Raw genomic sequence first — 19,586 nt, forward strand, 5'->3', positions numbered from 1 at the left:
GTGAGTTTTCTTTGATAGGAGAAATATCAGAGGAGTGATTCACTACTCATACTCAAACGGTCGCCCACAAAACATACGCAATCACGAACGCACGCACGCACGCACGTTTTTATATACGTATGAATGTATGTGTGTGTACATACATATATCTGTATGTATATCTATATACGTATATATATATATATATATATATATATATATATATATATATATATATATATATATATATATATATATATATATATATATATATACACATACATAGATACATAGATACATATATATATACATATATATATAATATATACATATAAATATAATATATACGTATATATATACATATATATATATATATATATATATATATATATATATATATATATATATATATATATATATATATATATATATATCTAATATGTATGTACGTATCTATGTATGAAATGCATGTACGTATATATTTATATATATATATATATATATATATTTATACATATATATACATTCATACACACACACACACACATATATATATATATATATATATATATATATATATATATATATATATATATATATATATATATATATATATATATATATATATAAATGCATAAATGTGTATATTGATATGATGCATGTATATATATGTAAATAAGTATAGGGCGTACGTTTATATATATATATATATATATATATATATATATACACATACGCATACATAAATACAAACATACATACATACATACACACGCATATGTATGTGTATAGGAAAATGTGTACACATATGTGATCTTTGGAATTCAGTAGGTTAGCTTTTTATCTATTAACTGTAAATTGTCGGTATTAGTCTCCATCGGTGGCTTTTTTTCCACCCCAACTGATCTCTTACTGTTCCATAGCTACCACAACAGCATTCATCTATCAAGATGAAATTTGTTTTGTGTCTCTCCGGGGAGAAAACATGAAGATTTGTATTGTTGCTAAGTACAATCAAATCACTGCAGACAATCATTAGTGCAAAGCGAAGCACTAAATTCTACAATTCCAACTGTTTATAGATGAGAAACTGTAATTGTAGAAAAGTAAACAAAACTCACCACACAGTACTATACAGTAAGCCGACATCATCATATATAAAAGGCTACAGCATAACATGCTATACACCGAAATGTCTTTCTGCACCGCAATACAGCCGTTTTGGCAGCCATTATTATCGAATAAATGTGCTGAACATTTGCATTCTCTTATTCTTCTCATGTTAAAAGTAATATTAAAGCTGAAGTATACAACGGCTGTGCTTTAGAGGAACACATTTCCTACTTATTCTTTCTTGCATATGGACAAAGTGACAGACATGCATGTATACTCTTTTTACTCTTTTACTTGTTTCAGTCTTTTGACTGCGGCCATGCTGGAGCACCGCCTTTAGTCGAGCAAATCGACCCCAGGACTTATTCTTTAGAAGCCTAGTACTTATTCTATCGATATCTTTGGCCGAACCGCTAAGTTACGGGGACATAAACACACCAGCATCGGTTGTCAAGCGATGTTGGGGGGACAAACACAGACACACAAACACATACACACATACACATATATATATACATATATACGACGGGCTTCTTTCAGTTTCCGTCTACCAAATCCACTGACAAGGCTTTGGTCGGCCCGAGGCTATAGTAGAAGACACTTGCCCAAGATGCCACGCAGTGGGACTGAACCCGGGACCATGTGGTTGGTAAGCAAGCTACTTACCACACAGCCACTCCTACGCCTGTATATGTATATATATATATATATATATATATATATATATATATATATATACATACATACATTCATATATGTATTCACATGTGTGTGTGTATATTGTATATATATATATATGTATATATATATATATATATATATATATATATATATATATATATATATATATATATATATATATATATATATATAAATTCATATATATATTCTTCTGTGTGTGTGTATGTTATATGTATATATATATATATATATATATATATATATATATATATATATAGAAAGAGAGAGAGAGAGAGAGAGAGAGAGAGAGAGAGTACTGTTACACGATGTTAAGGTCAACAAAAAGTTATATCGTTATATTTGAGGATGGACATTATTTATCAATAAACACACACGCTATTTATTTCATCTTTATTATTATTATTATTATTCAGTAGTTTTATTTTTATAACGTGCTTTCACTTCACTACCGAGCGCAGCTCTGTGCGCCTTGGGTATGTGCTGTGGTTTGCTGTGGTGCTCTTATGTTTACTGTATTATTATTATTATTATTATTATTATTATTATTATTATTATTATTATTATTATTATTATTATTATTATTGTTATTACTAGCAAATCTGCCCATCTACGACGGTGGCATAATAAAATGAAGGAGGGAAGTTATAACAGCAGTATTTATTGAGAAATACGTAAATAGACTTGGTACATTATTTGGTGATGTCTTAGAGATATAACAATATTGATGGTGATATAGCATTCTATTGCAGCTCTATGACATGTGTTTGCGATTACGTGATATATGAAGTCGATTCACTCCCGAACTGAAATAGGCTCCCAACCTCTGTATCATAAATGGTTATGTGAACCACTCTTAATGAAAACCAAAGCTTCCTTCGACCACTACCTAAAAAATATTAAGTAAAACATGTTATTTAGATATAATTTTATTTTAGTCATTTACACTATTTTCCGCTTTTTTATACTCTTATACATTCAAAGTTCATTAAGTTCCTTATTTAAGTTATGTATCATATTCATTTCGATAGTATCCATATGATTACAAAACCTTTTTTAGACGATATTTTCTGTTTGGTCGACATTAATTTTCAAATTACTGGAGTCTGTTGCTCTACTCATAGCGATGTATAAGTGACCGTGTTAAACATCGGAGTGGGTAAAAATACACGTACACGATCGAATGTCTGGCTCTGTGGCTTGTTAGCTGTGAATGCATGAGCGGAATCTTTAGGGTTTCTATAAATCAAACTAAGACTTACCTTGCACTGTTCTATGCGAATAATATCTGGATGTTCTGATACCATGTGTTATTTTGATTGACAAAACTTAGATGTAAACAACAGCCACTTTGATTAGCCGTTTCGAATCCTGCTTGAGACTGACACACTGAATAACCTCTAAATAATCACACACACTATATACTGACACACACTTTTTCCATTTTATTTTCGCTATTAAGCGTCCTCGCGACCCTCTTCCTATCTACTACAGGGCCACAAACTACGTAATGAAAACCCAGTATTACTCGTGGTCGGTTAATTTTTAATAAAAATGCAGAAGTGATTTATCAATTCAAAAATCGATATCCAAGAAATAATCATACTTTCTTATTTTTAATGTTAAAAACCTTCCTGACAACCGTCTTTGTAATCCCATAAAAATATCGTAACCTTTGGTCCAGCCGTTTCATCGTGAAGACGAAAAATGTTGCAAAATAGATGCATAAATGTGTTTTTATATATATATATATATATATGTGTGTGTGTGTGTGTGTGTGTGTGTGTTTCTGTGTCTGTGTTTGTCCCCCTAGCATTGCTTGACAACCGATGCTGGTGTGTTTATGTCCACGTCACGTAGCGGTTCGGCAAAAGAGACCGATAGAATAAGTACTAGGCTTACAAAGAATAAGTCCCGGGGTCGATTTGCTCGACTAAAGGTGGTGCTCCAGCATGGCCGCAGTTAAATGACTGAAAGAAGTAAAAGAGTAAAAGAGTATATATATATATATATATATATATATACACACACACACACACACACACACACACACATATATATATATATATATATATATATATATACACACACACACACACACACACACACACACATATATATATATATATATATATATATATATATATATATATATATATATATATGTCGTTTTTGAGGATTGGTTCTTGTTATGTCTCAAGCTACTGCTATCAAGCACCTTCGGATGATCACTACTCGACTGCTACTCGTCATCTACACAACCTCTCTACCACGGCTAAACTACCTCTGTTTATATGTCTTGGGCGATCCTACTTCTTCGCTTGTGGGTGTCAACACAACAGTTCTTCAATCATTTTATCCCAGCAGCAGAGAAGTATTGTAAGGAGAATAGAATTCCTTTTAAGGTATTACTAGGCTTGCAAAGAATAAGCCCTGGGGTCGATTTGTTCGACTAAAGGCGGTGCTCCAGCATGGCCGTAGTCAAATGACTGAAAGAAGTAAAAGAAAAAATTCGGAAAAATGTCTTTCTATGTTCGAGGATATGGATCCAAATGCTCAACGCTTTTCGAAGATTAAGGAGCCTTGTCACGAAGCTTTTGCTCCTTGTAATGTAATCCTCGAGGGAAAGAAGCAGGCAGTCCAAGGGACTCTCAACCGGTTTTGTAAGCGCATCGATCAACAAGAACAGCCAGATTCAGGTACAGATGTGGACGATCCACAGCCATCTACATCCGTGATGTAAACCCCCAAATTGTATGTACGTGTTGGTAAATTTAAAATAATTTACTTTTTTTTTTTTACTATTGCTAAATAATAATAATTAATGAATTTGTTTGTTAAGCTTAAAAAAGGCTTTTATTTTACCATGTCTTACTGCAAACCGCATTCATCGTCCGCGAGGTACGGTTAACGTCACCAAATTGTATTCGTAAATTTAGATTACCTTTTTGTTTTTACTGCACTGTATTAAAAAATAAGAATTATTTATTTATTTGTAAGCTTAAAGTAGGCTTTTATCAACCATGTATTATTGAAAATGCATTCATATATAATGTACAGAACTAGGAATAGTTATGATTGATTTAGCCTAGGGACAAGTAAATTCGGCCTAGCCCAGGGACAAGTAAATTCGGCCTAGCCTAGCCTAGAGACAAGTTAATTCGACTTAAGTCGTGTCTCTTGGAACCAATTAATGACGTAGGGTGAGGTATGCCTGTATATACACATGTGTGTTAGAGAGAGAGAGAGGCGGGGTGAAACAGAATATTTTATCAGAGTGTTTTTATGCGTTTGTGTGTGAGAGAGTGGGTTTGTACGTGTAGGAGGATAGGCGTTTTTCTGGTATATTTGTGGGCGTTTGTTCAGGATGTCCCATATGTAAGCTAGTATTTAAATACCTTTTATATTGAAAAACATAAAACAAAAGATCTTTATTCACATGGTATAAGCATATATGCAGAAGCACTATTTATCCTCTGATGCACATAAAGCACAAAATCAATTATACACACAGATACACACTGACATATAGATATACATTCATGCATATATATACATTTATATATATATATACATACATATATATATATATATATATATATATATATATATATATATATATATATATATATATATATATATATATATATATATATATATATCTTCGCTTAGAAATTTATATTCACATATCTATATAAAATATAACACGAAACCAGTACAGAGAATTGGATGTAAACGCTAGTATGCAAACAGTCGTGTATAATAAGCTAGCCATTGCCATCATACACAGACAATAGTAAATTTAGTAAATATTTGCACACATGAAAACTGTATTAATTTGGTAGGTCATCTTGGGTATTTAACTAAGCGTGTACCTGTAGTATTAAGTTAGTTTACATCCGGAGCACAAATGAATTGTTAATAATATTTGAATAATAACATTTATTTTAGCTTTATTAAGCAGTAATTTTTGAAGTTGTTAAACAATGCGCATGAATCGGTACCAGCCATTAATGGCTGCTTTGATTATCTTTCCTCTGTTGTTGAGTGAGTGCGCATATGTGTATGTGTTTGTGTACTTATGTGTTTGAACGTGTGTGTGTGCGTGCGTGTGTCTGTATGTGTGTGTGTGCGTGTGTGTATCTGTCTGCACGTCTAGGCTCAAATGTTATTTGATTGGTATGTCCCTATGTCCCTTTAAACTATATTATTTCAATGTTTTCGTTACTTGACTTACCCTGGCCAGACATGGACATAAATGTAAGTCTTCTATATGAAACTTCTATGCATGTGTTTATATATTTATATACAAATGTATGTATGTACACACACACACACACACACGCATATATATATATATATATATATGTATGTATGTATGTATGTATGTATGCATGTATGTATGTATGTATGTATGAATAAATGAATGAATGGAGATATGCTAATATATATGTGTATATATACATATATATATATATATATATATATATATATATATATATATATATATATATATATATATATATATATATATATATATATATATATATATATATATATATATATATACATATATATATATATTTCCATACATTCTATACTTTATTTTTTCAGCCAGAGGTGGTGAGGGTTCTGTGGTAACGCCATTGGTATGATTGTTAACTTAAAGCAATTTCATTTCCACGGCAGTCTCTCTACATTTGGTTTTGATGACTCAATGAGTTGGCCAACGCCGTCCCCGTTCTAGTTTCTTGCTGTGATGAGGCTTCATATAGCATCTCAGATTAAACGGCTGTCTAAATATTTTTGAATATATCCATATCTATACCTCCTAGACCACTGATGATTCTTGGCAACGTATAGAAAAACAGTATTCCATCTCCTGCTCAAGATTGGAGGGACACAATGCAACCATTGGTTCAATGCAGCGAAGTGTTAATCATTCAGTATAATTTGGGATCCCGAATTTAGGTGCTAAACTTTCCAGGAACTTCCATATATAGATATGTATATTATTTTATATCATTCGCGTCATCGTTTTATGAAATAAATTCTTAGATATTTTAGACCGTCAAAGTGGCTCATCAGCTGCAGTGTGAAAAATCTTGGTGTAACACGAATTGAGTGCTTCGTGTTCCGAATCTAGTTTGATGCTTTATGGTAACAATAGTTAAGAGACATTGAGAACCTATACTCTGCACAAGTCTACACTTTTTTGTCCTTTTGATTGATTTCAGAATCCAAACAGTGAGATACATGCTCATCTTTCTCTATATCTCGTAGGCTTCAAGAGCAACTAATGGTTTATCATTGTGTAATACACTCATATATATTAAACACCCACCAGATTACCTCATATATATATATATATATATATATATATATATATATATATATATATATATATATATAGAGAGAGAGAGAGAGAGAGAGAGAGAGAGATACACATATCTGTGTACATGTGTGTGTATGTGTGTGTATGGAGATATGTTTGTATTTATACGGAGGAATAGGTATGAATAAATATATGCACATATGCACACATGCACATGCACATACGGACACATACAAACACACTCACACACACATTATATTGTATATTTATATATATAATGCACGTGTGTTCATATGTGTGTGCATATCTACACACAAATGTGTGTAGATATCTAAGTAGTTTAGTACTTATGAATGCTCATCCTTATAAATATACAGCAATAAATATTTAAAGATTAGTATACAGAGGTAAAAAGTGGGAGGTGGCAGACTTAGGTAGTAACAATCTGAAGTGAAAGTTTACCACAGATGCAGTTCGGTTAAAGACATCTTATGACCAAAACGGCGTAGTTAAATCGAGCGGTGTGATGTTCCATTAATAAAGTTAGAATTTAATTACCGTAACTAGAAACTCTGCTGAAATAGCCTCTACCAGTTCTTAGTTATGTACGCGGCAGAGCTATCAAACACCAGCAAAAACAACAACAAAAACTACAACAACAAAGAAAGGGTGTTTAATAACATTGCTGAGTTAACATTTCCTAGATAACTCTGATATACTAGCTCTATCGTTAGATCAGTTCCCAGAAGTCTTTCTCTTTATTCTTTCACTTAAAGACCTCCGTATCTCTATGGATTCATTCGGATTTTTTTTTATCTTCTATCTCTCTGCCTAAAGCATTGCACTTCAAAGTGTTGTGTTCAAGAACCTGTCTGATAGAATTGGCAATGTTTTGATGATAAATTAATAATTTACGCTTCATTATTGCGTCAATCTACGATGGGTTTATTAGTGTTGGGTCAGAGCCAGTCTCTAAGAAAATTAACTTGGTGAAAATTTACAATAATAAATAGGGTTTTTAATCAAATGAGGTTGGTTCGACACACAGAAACACTCCCTCCACTAGATGCCTATCTCTAAGCTGTTATAGTAATATGATATTCATAGACACGCATAAAATATAGTCAAAAACACATGCATAAATACAGAGATGATACGCAAAAATTAAATGTATATATACATATATACAAGTGATAAAGTACTGGGAGTGTGAGCATACGTGTGTATCTATATATGTATGTGTATGAACACAGGATTAAAAGGAGATAGAAAAATACATAAATATTTATTTACTTAGATTTTTGTTTCTATTTAACATCTCATTCTATTACCCACCTTTCTCTTATAATACGTGTGTATATGTGTTTGTGTATGTATATAGTGTACATATACTCACACAAATTTGTATGTGTTCGTTACTATATATGCTCTTTAATGATATTCAAATATACTTATACTTATTATTGGTTGAACGGATGCATATCTAAGAAGGTTTCTCACATCTTTCATTCTCTCTTTGCTATTTCTCCCTATAAGCACGTATATGTGCATGTATGCACCTGTATGTATGTGAGTATATATGCATGTATGCATGTATGTATGGATGGATATATGTATACATGAATGCGGTTCTACCCAAAACAGATTGGCTTCATCACATCGTCGATACAAGTTCAGTTCTATCGCATGACATTTTTGCAAAAATCACTCCTGCTATATCTCTTAGTCGTTTGCATATATATATATATATATATATATATATATATATATATATATATATATATATATGGAGAGAGAGAGAGAGATGTACATGCACACACATATATTTGCTTTTATGTCTAGTTATAATAAAAACGATTTCACATTAATCTGATGGGTCATCAAATTCTTTTGTGGAATACAAATTTGTTATTCTTAAAGAAGAATACTATTGGCAGAGACTTCGAAGTTTCGGCTAATTAAGACATCGTCGGGGTGCAATGCAATTGCAGTTAATCTTGGCTTTATATAGCCTTTGAATGTTTGTGTGTTTGAGTGGAGAGATAACTAGGTTTTAAGTGGATGATTGTTTTGGAGAGAAGTTTTTTTTTAATATTTTATAATGCTATGTCATTGTTTAGACTTTATTCCTATATAAAACTTTCTTAGCAAGTGTGGTTATGTAGATATGTCTTTAGGTGTGTCCCTTTTGTTAAGTAGACACATGAAGTGTCATTTTCTTTCGTTAGTTTTGGCTTTGTTGAATTCAATACGTTCTTTGACAATGTTAGTGTCAAAGGTACCAAATCCAGTATTTAGACACCTAGTAATTAGGAGTGTCAACTGTTTTGCAATGGAACTTCTGAGGTCTCTGTACTTTACAACAGAGAGAGTAATCCATCAGAATAATGTACAATGGTTTTTATTATAACTGAACATAAGAACATACATTTACATAATAGTTGTGCTCAAACGTGAGTGCTTTCGTAACATTAGCTCAAAAACAGGAAAACATGCAGTAACAAATAATACACTTCCCTGTTTAAACCATACCGATACTTACCAAAAACCGTTACCACAAAACACCACTATAAAAACGAAAAGCTTTCTGAAAATGCTCAGGTGGAAAATTTACCATTACGATAAAGAACAAAAGGTAAAACAGCCTATCAAAAACTATGAATTCAAAATGGTCAAATGTCCACCTCCCAATCCACTGCTAGAACTCTTCGAAGGTGACATATTCGCAATTATCATGCAATTAAAATTTAACAAGCGTATCAACAAACTATAGAAAAAAACTGAATCAGTAAATCTACCACATCAGAAGACCAAATATATTCACAAAACTGGACGAGACAAACAATTTCTGTCAGATAAGTAAAGCCGCTTATAACCAATTTTTTTTCTGACATAATCTCCTACAAATACATAAACAAATACAATACAAAACATGCAGCTTTAAATGATATAAAGACCACAACCAAAGAAATAGCAACTAAACGTAAAACAGATGATGCAGTCGACACGTTAACATCAAAACACCCATATATAACCATGAAAGACCACAAACAAAAATTCATTAGAAACCCATCCGACTTTACTTATGAATGCTTCGAAACAAGGCATTGACATTAGCAAAGAAAATCGTGCACAAATCCTCTTTGGAGTAGCACTTGCTAAGTAAAAGATTTACTCAACAAAATTTCAAACAAAATAGAATACCATTTCTTGCACTTTGACGTATGAGATTATTATGCGTCAATAACAAAACCTATTTTTACAGCTGCTTTGAACCTTGCTAAAACCATGACCACAATAAACGACACTGAACCAGAAACAATATTACAAGCAGGGAAATTGCACCTTTTCCACAACAATGCATTCTGGATTAAGAATAACACTAAAGAACCATTTGATGTAGACATGGGTTCAAAGGACGTGGATGAATAAGCAATATCGTTGGTCTCCACATATTATAAACTCACACAACGAATTTCCATCAGTCTGAAGTGGCCTACATAGGGCCAACTGTCCACTCCTACTAAGGAACTACAGCCCAGAAAAAAGACTGATAATTTAGGAAAGAACGACATCACATTTTCAAAAACTTGGGCTTCTCTCTTACAGTAGAAACACAACGAAAAGCAGTCAATTTCCTAGATGACACTCTCGACCTGGAATCTAATATCTATAAACTGGACAAGAGAGATAAAAAAATATTCAGTATATAGAAAAACAGTCTAACCACGCCATATTTATTATCAAAGATCCAGTAAAAAAACATTTCTCTCACATTTTCCATTTTATCTTCAAATCAAAAAAAGACAGAGAAAAATGAACCTCCATATAATAAAGCTTTCAGTAAACAGAGGCTACAAAGAAAAAGTGCAATATATAGACAACAAACCCAAACAGCAAAATCATATGTCATTATATATAGGCGCAGGAGTTTCAGTGTTGTAAGTAGCTTGCTTACCAACCACCTGGCTCCGGGTTCAATCCCATTGCGTGGACCTTGAGCAAGTGTCTTCTACTATAGTCTTGGGCCGACCAAAGCCTTGTGAGGGCATTTGGTAGACGGAAACTGAAAGAAGCCTGTCGTATATATGTATATATATATGTGTGTGTGTGTATATGTTTGTGAGTTTGTGTTTGTCCTCTCAACATCGCTTGACAACCGATGCTGGTGTGTTTACGTCCCGATAACATAGCAGTTCGGCAAAAGAGACCGATGGAATAAGGACTAGGCTTACAAAGAATAAGTCCTGGGGTCGATTTGCTCGACTAAAGGCGGTGCTCCATCATGGCCGCAGTTAAATGACAAACACGTAAAAGAGTAAAAGGGTAAAGGGAGTATCCAAAGATATATGGCAATTAAAATTTTAAAAATAGTCTGTTTAGCATCAAATGGAAAATACTCTCACAAACACAACTATATCAAGCTAACAATAAATCCTGCCCATTTTGTACTAATGAATCTAACCACATTCTAACCTATATGAACCAAATTCTGAATTAAACTAGTCTCTCCATGCAAGCACAAAATATGAATAACAATAAAACATTTTAAAACAATATTTTTTCTAAAATTCATCATTTGCTTTGACAATGTAAAGGCTAAATATGTTAATATCTCACAAACTCCCCTCCCGTCACCTACATCATGCACTATCCCCATAATATACATAAAAAAACACTTTTACACCTTTACACTAAAGTAGAAATTATTTGAAAACTTCCCTGTCTCCAACCAAAATCCTTACAAAAGATTTTCTCATAAGTGCTCAAACCTACATACACAGACACATTATATATTTCTCTGTTTATTTTCTCTCATTCCTTTCTGCTGAAGAGCGTAGGCTCGAAACGTAAAAGACTTTTTCATGATTCTCGACCATATATACATACATACATATATATATATACATATATATATATATATATATATATATATATATATATATATATATATATATATATATATATATATATATATATATATATATATATATGTTTGTGTGCAAGCAAGTTGAAAGACCATTTTCTTTTTTCAATTTTTAAAATCATTTTAATTTTAATTTCTAAAAATTTTTTTAAATCAAATTTTATTTATATTCTCATTTTTATATATATGAATATATATAACTTTCCAAATGAAGAGGAAATATCTAAAAAAAACTATAACAATAAGTAAAGCAACTGCCCAGATAAAGCATATCACCTACTTCTTTTCATTTCTGAAACCCTACAAATTTTCAATTAGTAAGGTTTTAAATACTGGGTTTTGCACTTTTGACAGTTAGATTGTCAACGCAAAGAATTAAGGCCAATAGAACCAAAATATCAAAAACGAGTGACAAATCTTGTGCCTACTTAACAAAACTGAAGCACCTAATTATACACACTTGCATACAAAGTTTAAATAAGTATACTCTACACAATAGCATAAGCCAGAATCTAATCAATGAAAAATCCTTTAAAACACCTTTCCATAACAACTCGCCTATAACCTAATAACCACCCATCTCAAACCTGCACTCCAACATGAGACTTGAAATCAACTCTATATAAGCCAAGACTGTCTTCAATGCATCGCTGTCCAAGGATGAGGTTAACTGACAGAAGCCTTGAAGTATCGATATATATATATATATATATATATATATATAAATTGCAACTCACACACAAGGTATAGGAAACTTATATGTATACCATTCTGCTTAAATTATAGAAATTCCGATACAATTTCCTTACTTATCTCACGTCCGTTCATTCCTCCACTTCACTGTGTATTTCATATATTCTCTATAATAACTACTGATTCACCATTTTCTCGCACCGTCTTTGATGTAGGGATATATAAAATATCCCGGAAACAGCTGGAAGACCTCTTTATAAATGTTTTGAAATCTTTCACAGCCTGGGATTTTTCATCTCATTCTGTTAATTTTATATATATATATATATATATATATATATATATATATATATATATATATATGGCTAACGAGAATATTTGTATGCGAAATGACCTTTGACATTGTCGACCAGTTTATCTAATGTGTCCTTTACTTTTAAAACATTAGGTTGTGAATTGGAGATTTCTTTACCTTTCTAGCTGGTTAAGCGATTCGCTAGAAGTTACATCATTTTTTCATGTGAAATTTGATATGACGGCATGTTAAGGTAATATAATATATTACTGAGTGAATATAAGTTTGAAAAAACAATGTGTGTGTGTGTGTGTGTGTGTGTGTGTGTGTGTGTGTGTGTGTGTGTGTGTGTGTTCTTGTGTGTGTGTGTGTGTGTGCGTGTGTGTGTGTGTGTGTGAGACAGAGAGAGAGATGTTTGTGGTGGACATACGTACATAACGTAGCCTGATTATGTTTTTGGAGTTTGAAGTTAAATACTGACAGTGACAGTTGAGCTCAGGACTGTAAGGGAACAATGCACCGAGGAAAAGGAGTAAGAACACTGAAGGAAAGAGAAAGTATGCGTTTGCGTGTGTGTGACTGGGTGTATGCATGAGTGTATGTGTGAGTGTGTGTGTGTGAGAGAGAGAGAGAGAGAAAGTGAGAGAAAGAGAGAGAAAGTGAGAGAGAGAGACAGAAAGTGAGAGAGAGAGACAGAAAGTGAGAGAGAGAGACAGAAAGTGAGAGAGAGAAGAATATCATACACATACAAATAATTTTGAAGAATTCTGATCATTAAATACACATTTTTCGAACTAAATCTTTAGTTTTGTGACCATGTGAAATGTTTTAATTTTAATATTATTGCATTTTATATTCATCATTCAGACGAATTTTGACATCTTTTATGTTCACACAGAGTAATTTAGTTTAGGTTTACATATATAAATATGCGTGGAATAAACAGCCTGCAACGTATGTTCATTTCTAACATTAGAAAAGAATTCATACAACTTGGAGGAAATTTGTAGTCATATTTTATTGACACCAGGCGGATGGAAAAGGAAGTCGACCTTCGGCCAGATTAATAAAACGTCACAACAGAATAAGGGTTGCACCATTTCTCCAAATTTTACCGATTTCGACAATCCACTGTTGGAACTATTGCTTCTATGGTAATCTCATATAGATATAAGTTCAAGATTTGTAATTTTTAGTCATTGAACCGATTTCAATATGTTACTGGTAGTTATTTCAGAGAAAATTTTGGAGAGAAGTAGAATATACATAAACGAAATTGACATGATTGAGATGAAGACTTGGAAAATTCTGGAACAGAAATAAATTATGTAAAGCGTTGCCATAGAATAAAATCTAAAATTCAGGTTTATAATGAGTGTTTGGAGCATAGATTAAACGCGGAGAATTTCATATACTAAAACATAAAGAGATTGTGGTGCTACAGTGAAAGAAAGACTCTATTTTTATGCTTTCTTACTGCTGTGGGTAGGTAGTTAGAATTGAAGTATAAGTTGAAGAATCTGATGGATGTAGATTTGAACAAGGAAAATTCCACATGTTGTTTAACACAGAGCCTTGAGAGTGAAATATTCAGTGAGCCGGAAGAGAGTGGATTGACATCAATAAATTATTATTTTCTATGTTGATGGAAAAGACTCAGAGAATTCTTTTAAAATATTTTACTCATTTCATCGCAAAATCACTGGTGTTGAAATATTTTTAAGGTTAAAAAACATAAATCAATAAGTTTTCTTTTATATATTTTAATTTACTTTTACTACGTGTTTATAAAATTGTCTGTTTCCAAGGTAAACGCAATTCTACACATTTTGGTAAGTTTCGAATCAATCACTGCCACTGAGGATGAACTGATTTCTCTTCACATCTGCATGACAGCTACATAGACAGAATGAAGGTTTTTGTCTCTTTCATTTATATATTATATTTTTGTTTATTTTATATATATATACATTTTTGTAAGTAGACTGCAAAGAAAATCTTAATGAATTACTTTGAATTTTGGACATTTTAATAGCAAATTCAGCAACAAAACCAAATAAAAATAAAATACTGAGAAAGAAGGAAATGTAAATATGTCGTTGTTTGGTTGTATTAAAATTCTTTATCGTTAGCACGAGTCAGATTTTATGCTACAGATAAACACAGATACTACTTTCCTGCAGTCTTAATTGGTACACTTTTATTACCTTGAAATGTCTCTTCTACAAACATCATTCCTCTTCTCCTGTGTATATTCGTCTTTAATCACTGGTCAGTGGTTTAAATTCGACAAATACCACAGCCTGTATTATCAAAATTAAATGTATCATTAAATAAAGGTCATTCCGTTTAAAAATACTCTCATTTAGAATATTACTCTGAACTCTAACAACAACTGAATACAAATGTGTCCTATTAATGACTACTAACATTCATTTGGGTCAAGATATGTTCTTAATTATAAAATATAGACAGAAATTAAGATATATCTTAGAAAAACATAGCAGTTAAAGTTAAAAAACAAGGTTAAAAGATTTCACAATAAGTATGTTCATTCCAACGTAGATACACTTTAGAAAGGGGTAGATAACTATCTAACACTCGCTTATTTACATTTATGCGATTAGTTGTAGATGTACATTTTGGAATAGGATTAAATGTATTTGAAAACAGGAAGACTGCTGCACATACTTCTATATTCTTTCATTCTTTTATTTGTTTCAGTCTGTAATGTGGCCATGCTGGTGCATCTCATGTCAAAATGAAGAGTAGAAAACCAGTATAATGAAATTATATTTCAGTATAAGGATGAAATAATATTTCAATCGTATATATCAAACGAATAAAGAGGCGACGAAATTTAAGCAGTGCATTTATCATGTGTTCTGATGAGTACTCCACAAGGGTTATTGCTTTTGTAGTTGCTGTTGTATTCCTTTCAGTTCAGTATATTCAAAATTCACATTTCGTTGAGGTGACCTTTGCTTTTCGCCATCCGGGGTCGATAAAATGAATTATTATTTTGCTTTTGGAGTCGATAGTATCGACTGCTGCCTCTTCGCTTAAACTTTCTGGGCTTCGAACTAAATCAGAAGGTTTAATTTTTATTGTTGTAGTTGTTTAGTTTTAGGCAAGCCTTCATCAGCAATACCTATAATTAAAGATATTTCAGCGACAGCCATCTTAGTTTACCTTTCATATATTCAGAAATGCTTCTCATACATTCTATAGATAGGATCATACTATTCAATGTGTATATTTCAACATAGGTGGATATAATTTCAGTGAAATTTCGCAGTGATTCTATTACATACAAACATCCCCCGTTCCTCTATGGAGTGGTTTTAATTAGTAGACGAAACACAGAAGTCGAGAAATGACCACCCGTCTGATAAGGGTACACAAGGCACAACCATATGTGCGTGACATGGTGATCTCATATGAAGATAAACAGCACATTGCGTTGCAGGTAGAGCCCAGTTAGAATTTTCTTCAGATGGAGTAAATCATCCCGCTCAAATGTCCCTGAATTTAAGGATGTTATTTAAGGATGTTGAACGAAACACCCATGTTTCTAGAGTTGAATTATCCAAACCCCAAAAATTCCTCTCAATACATGGTTATGATGTACCCCAATACTTCTGCTCGTGATCAGAGATACACATTTCGTCAGCCACTAAGGGACATGCTCAACTGTAAAACAACTGACAAGCAAATCTGTGGTACTGAGCAAAATATTTGCTGTAATATTTTGTTCATGTTTTGTGAATATTTGTGGATTTCACTTTGCTCGGTTTTCGGAGAGAAAAAGAGGGCGGAGATGGTGGTGAACTTCAGTCCCTACCTCGACGGCTTCCACGTCTCTTGGCGGCCGACGCTGAGCGCTGTGAAAGGCAACTAACTTCAGCCGAAATTCAGGATGCTCTTGTCGGTTGCACGAGGCACAAGTCACTCGGTTTAGATGGTCTTCCCCGTGAACTTTACGTAAAGATGCAAAAATTGTTCTCCGATCTCCTCGAAGCGTTGTACTGAAACTGGTAGCAGATTGGGAGTATTCCCAGGTCTGTGAGCCGGGGTATAGTGATGCTGATAAGGAAAGACGAAAACAAAAGGGACACATTAGTTAACTTCAGACCCAAAATTCTGTATGTTGTATGTATATATATCCATATATGTATATGTATATACATATAACATATATATATATACATATATGGATATATATACATACAACATACATATATATATGGATATACACACATAATATATGCATATATATATACATTGATATACATATATATATATATATGGATATACACATACACACACACACACACACACACACATATATATATATATATATATACACAAACACACACACACATATATATATACACATACATATACATACACATATACACATGGATACATACATATATATACATATATATATATATATATATATATATATATATATATATATATATATATATATATATATATATATATATATATATATATATATATATATATATATATATATGGATATAAATTCAGAAGAGTGGTACAACAAGGCACCGATACCCACTGGAAAACAGCAATCGACACAAACACGACGCTATTGCACAGCCTCGCTGCACACGTACTGGCAACAATGGCAAAAATGGCAAAAATGCATGTGTGCAACAAACATGAAAAACCCGTCCCACCTGTAGGAAGAACACTCGAATATATATATATATATATATATATATATATATATATATATATATATATATATATAAGTCAGTAAATAGTGGGGTTGTGTTAACCGCACGTGGAGAAATAATAGGATTCTTCGCAATGAAAACCGGTTAGAAAAAATCTTTATTAAATTATGCTTCCAGTTCAGCATTCTGGCTTTTTTTCATTTTCCTATATATATATATATATATATATATATATATATATATATATATACACATGTATGTATATAAATGTATGTACTTTTGTCATTGTTTACAAATAACACGGAAAAAAAGTAGTTATCGGGATAGCAAAAATTCACACAAGTACCAAGGATGTAACAGACTACTTATAAAAGTAAAATCTCCAGGTTTAGGTGAAATGCTAAATATATATATATATACGTGAGTGTGTGTGTGTGTGTGTGTGTGTGTGTGTGTGTGTGTGTGTGTGTGTGTGTGTGTATGCCCTGTCAGCATTGTTTCCTGAAGAATACATTGTGTCTTGATTTATTCAATTCGAAAATATTCATAGTTCTTGCATATGTCTGTAATCATTCGTTATTCTTACGGTTTTATTAGAAGATAATAAGGAAATAGCCTCTACTAACTCTTGACGTAGCAACCAAATCTCCTTGAGACACTGGATAATCTAGAGATAGATCTACAATTCCTAACAGTGAATCGTCGAGATGCCTTTTGTCAAAAGGCTTGTTCAGTCACAGTTGATTTACTGTGAAATAGCAACAGTATTAATATTCTTTTCTACTCTAGGCACAAGACACAAAATTATGTTGGCAGGGAGGGGGCCAGTCGATTAGATCAACGCCAGTATGCAACTGGTACCTAATTTATCGACCCCGAAATGATGAAAAGCAAAGTCACCCCCGGCTGAATTTGAACGCAGAACTTAAAGACAAACGAAATACTGCTGGACATTTCGCCCGGCGTGCTAATGTTAATTATTTCTTTATTGTTCGCAAGGGGGTTAAACATAGAGGGGACAGACAAAAGGATTAAGTCGATTACATCGACCCCAGTGCGTACTTAATTTATCGACTACGAAAGGATGAAAGGCAAAGTCGACCTCGGCGGAATTTGAACTCAGACGAAATACCGCAAAGCACTTCGCTCGGCGTGCTAACGCTTCTGCCAGTTCGCCGCCTTAAAACCGTTTTAATATTATCATCAAAACACGAAGGTTGACAACATTTCAGAGGGAAAGACAGCAAGCAATGCAGCAGCAGCGGCAGCGGCAGCAGCAATAGCAACAGTAGTGGCAGCAATGACAGCGCATCGACAAAATAAGAGTGGCAATAGAAGCAGCACTGACAACAATATCAGCAACAACAGCAAAAAAAAAACAACAACAACAACAAAAGCGACTGCGAAGTTGACGATGACGATTATAGAAGCAATAAAAATAAAAAATAAAAAAAGCGAAAGGAGTAACAGCGACAATAACAATAACAAACACTGCAATAGTAAAACAACAACAATAGCATCAAAATAACAACAAAAACAATAGAAGCAAGAACAAAAACAATCACAACTTGACTTCGTCTTCTGATTTGAAGAAACTTTTTTCAATTATTCTTTATAAGTAAAACCAAACGAAGAAAATCTTACAGGAGACTTGATACGTTATCTAATGTCCACTGTTGAGAAGGTGTCTCATTTTATTACGTATATATTTTTTTATAAAAGTATTATCTAGATTTTAGCGGATTAGAAGCAGATAAAGACGAGACTTATCTAAGTCTGAAATGTGTCGAGTAGTTTTGAGTAGAGTCACCAAAGTTGGTGAAGGTATTATGGGAG

Source organism: Octopus bimaculoides, chromosome 15, assembly GCF_046866305.1.
Source record: "Octopus bimaculoides isolate indiv1 chromosome 15, ASM4686630v1, whole genome shotgun sequence".
Lineage (NCBI taxonomy): Eukaryota > Metazoa > Mollusca > Cephalopoda > Octopoda > Octopodidae > Octopus > Octopus bimaculoides.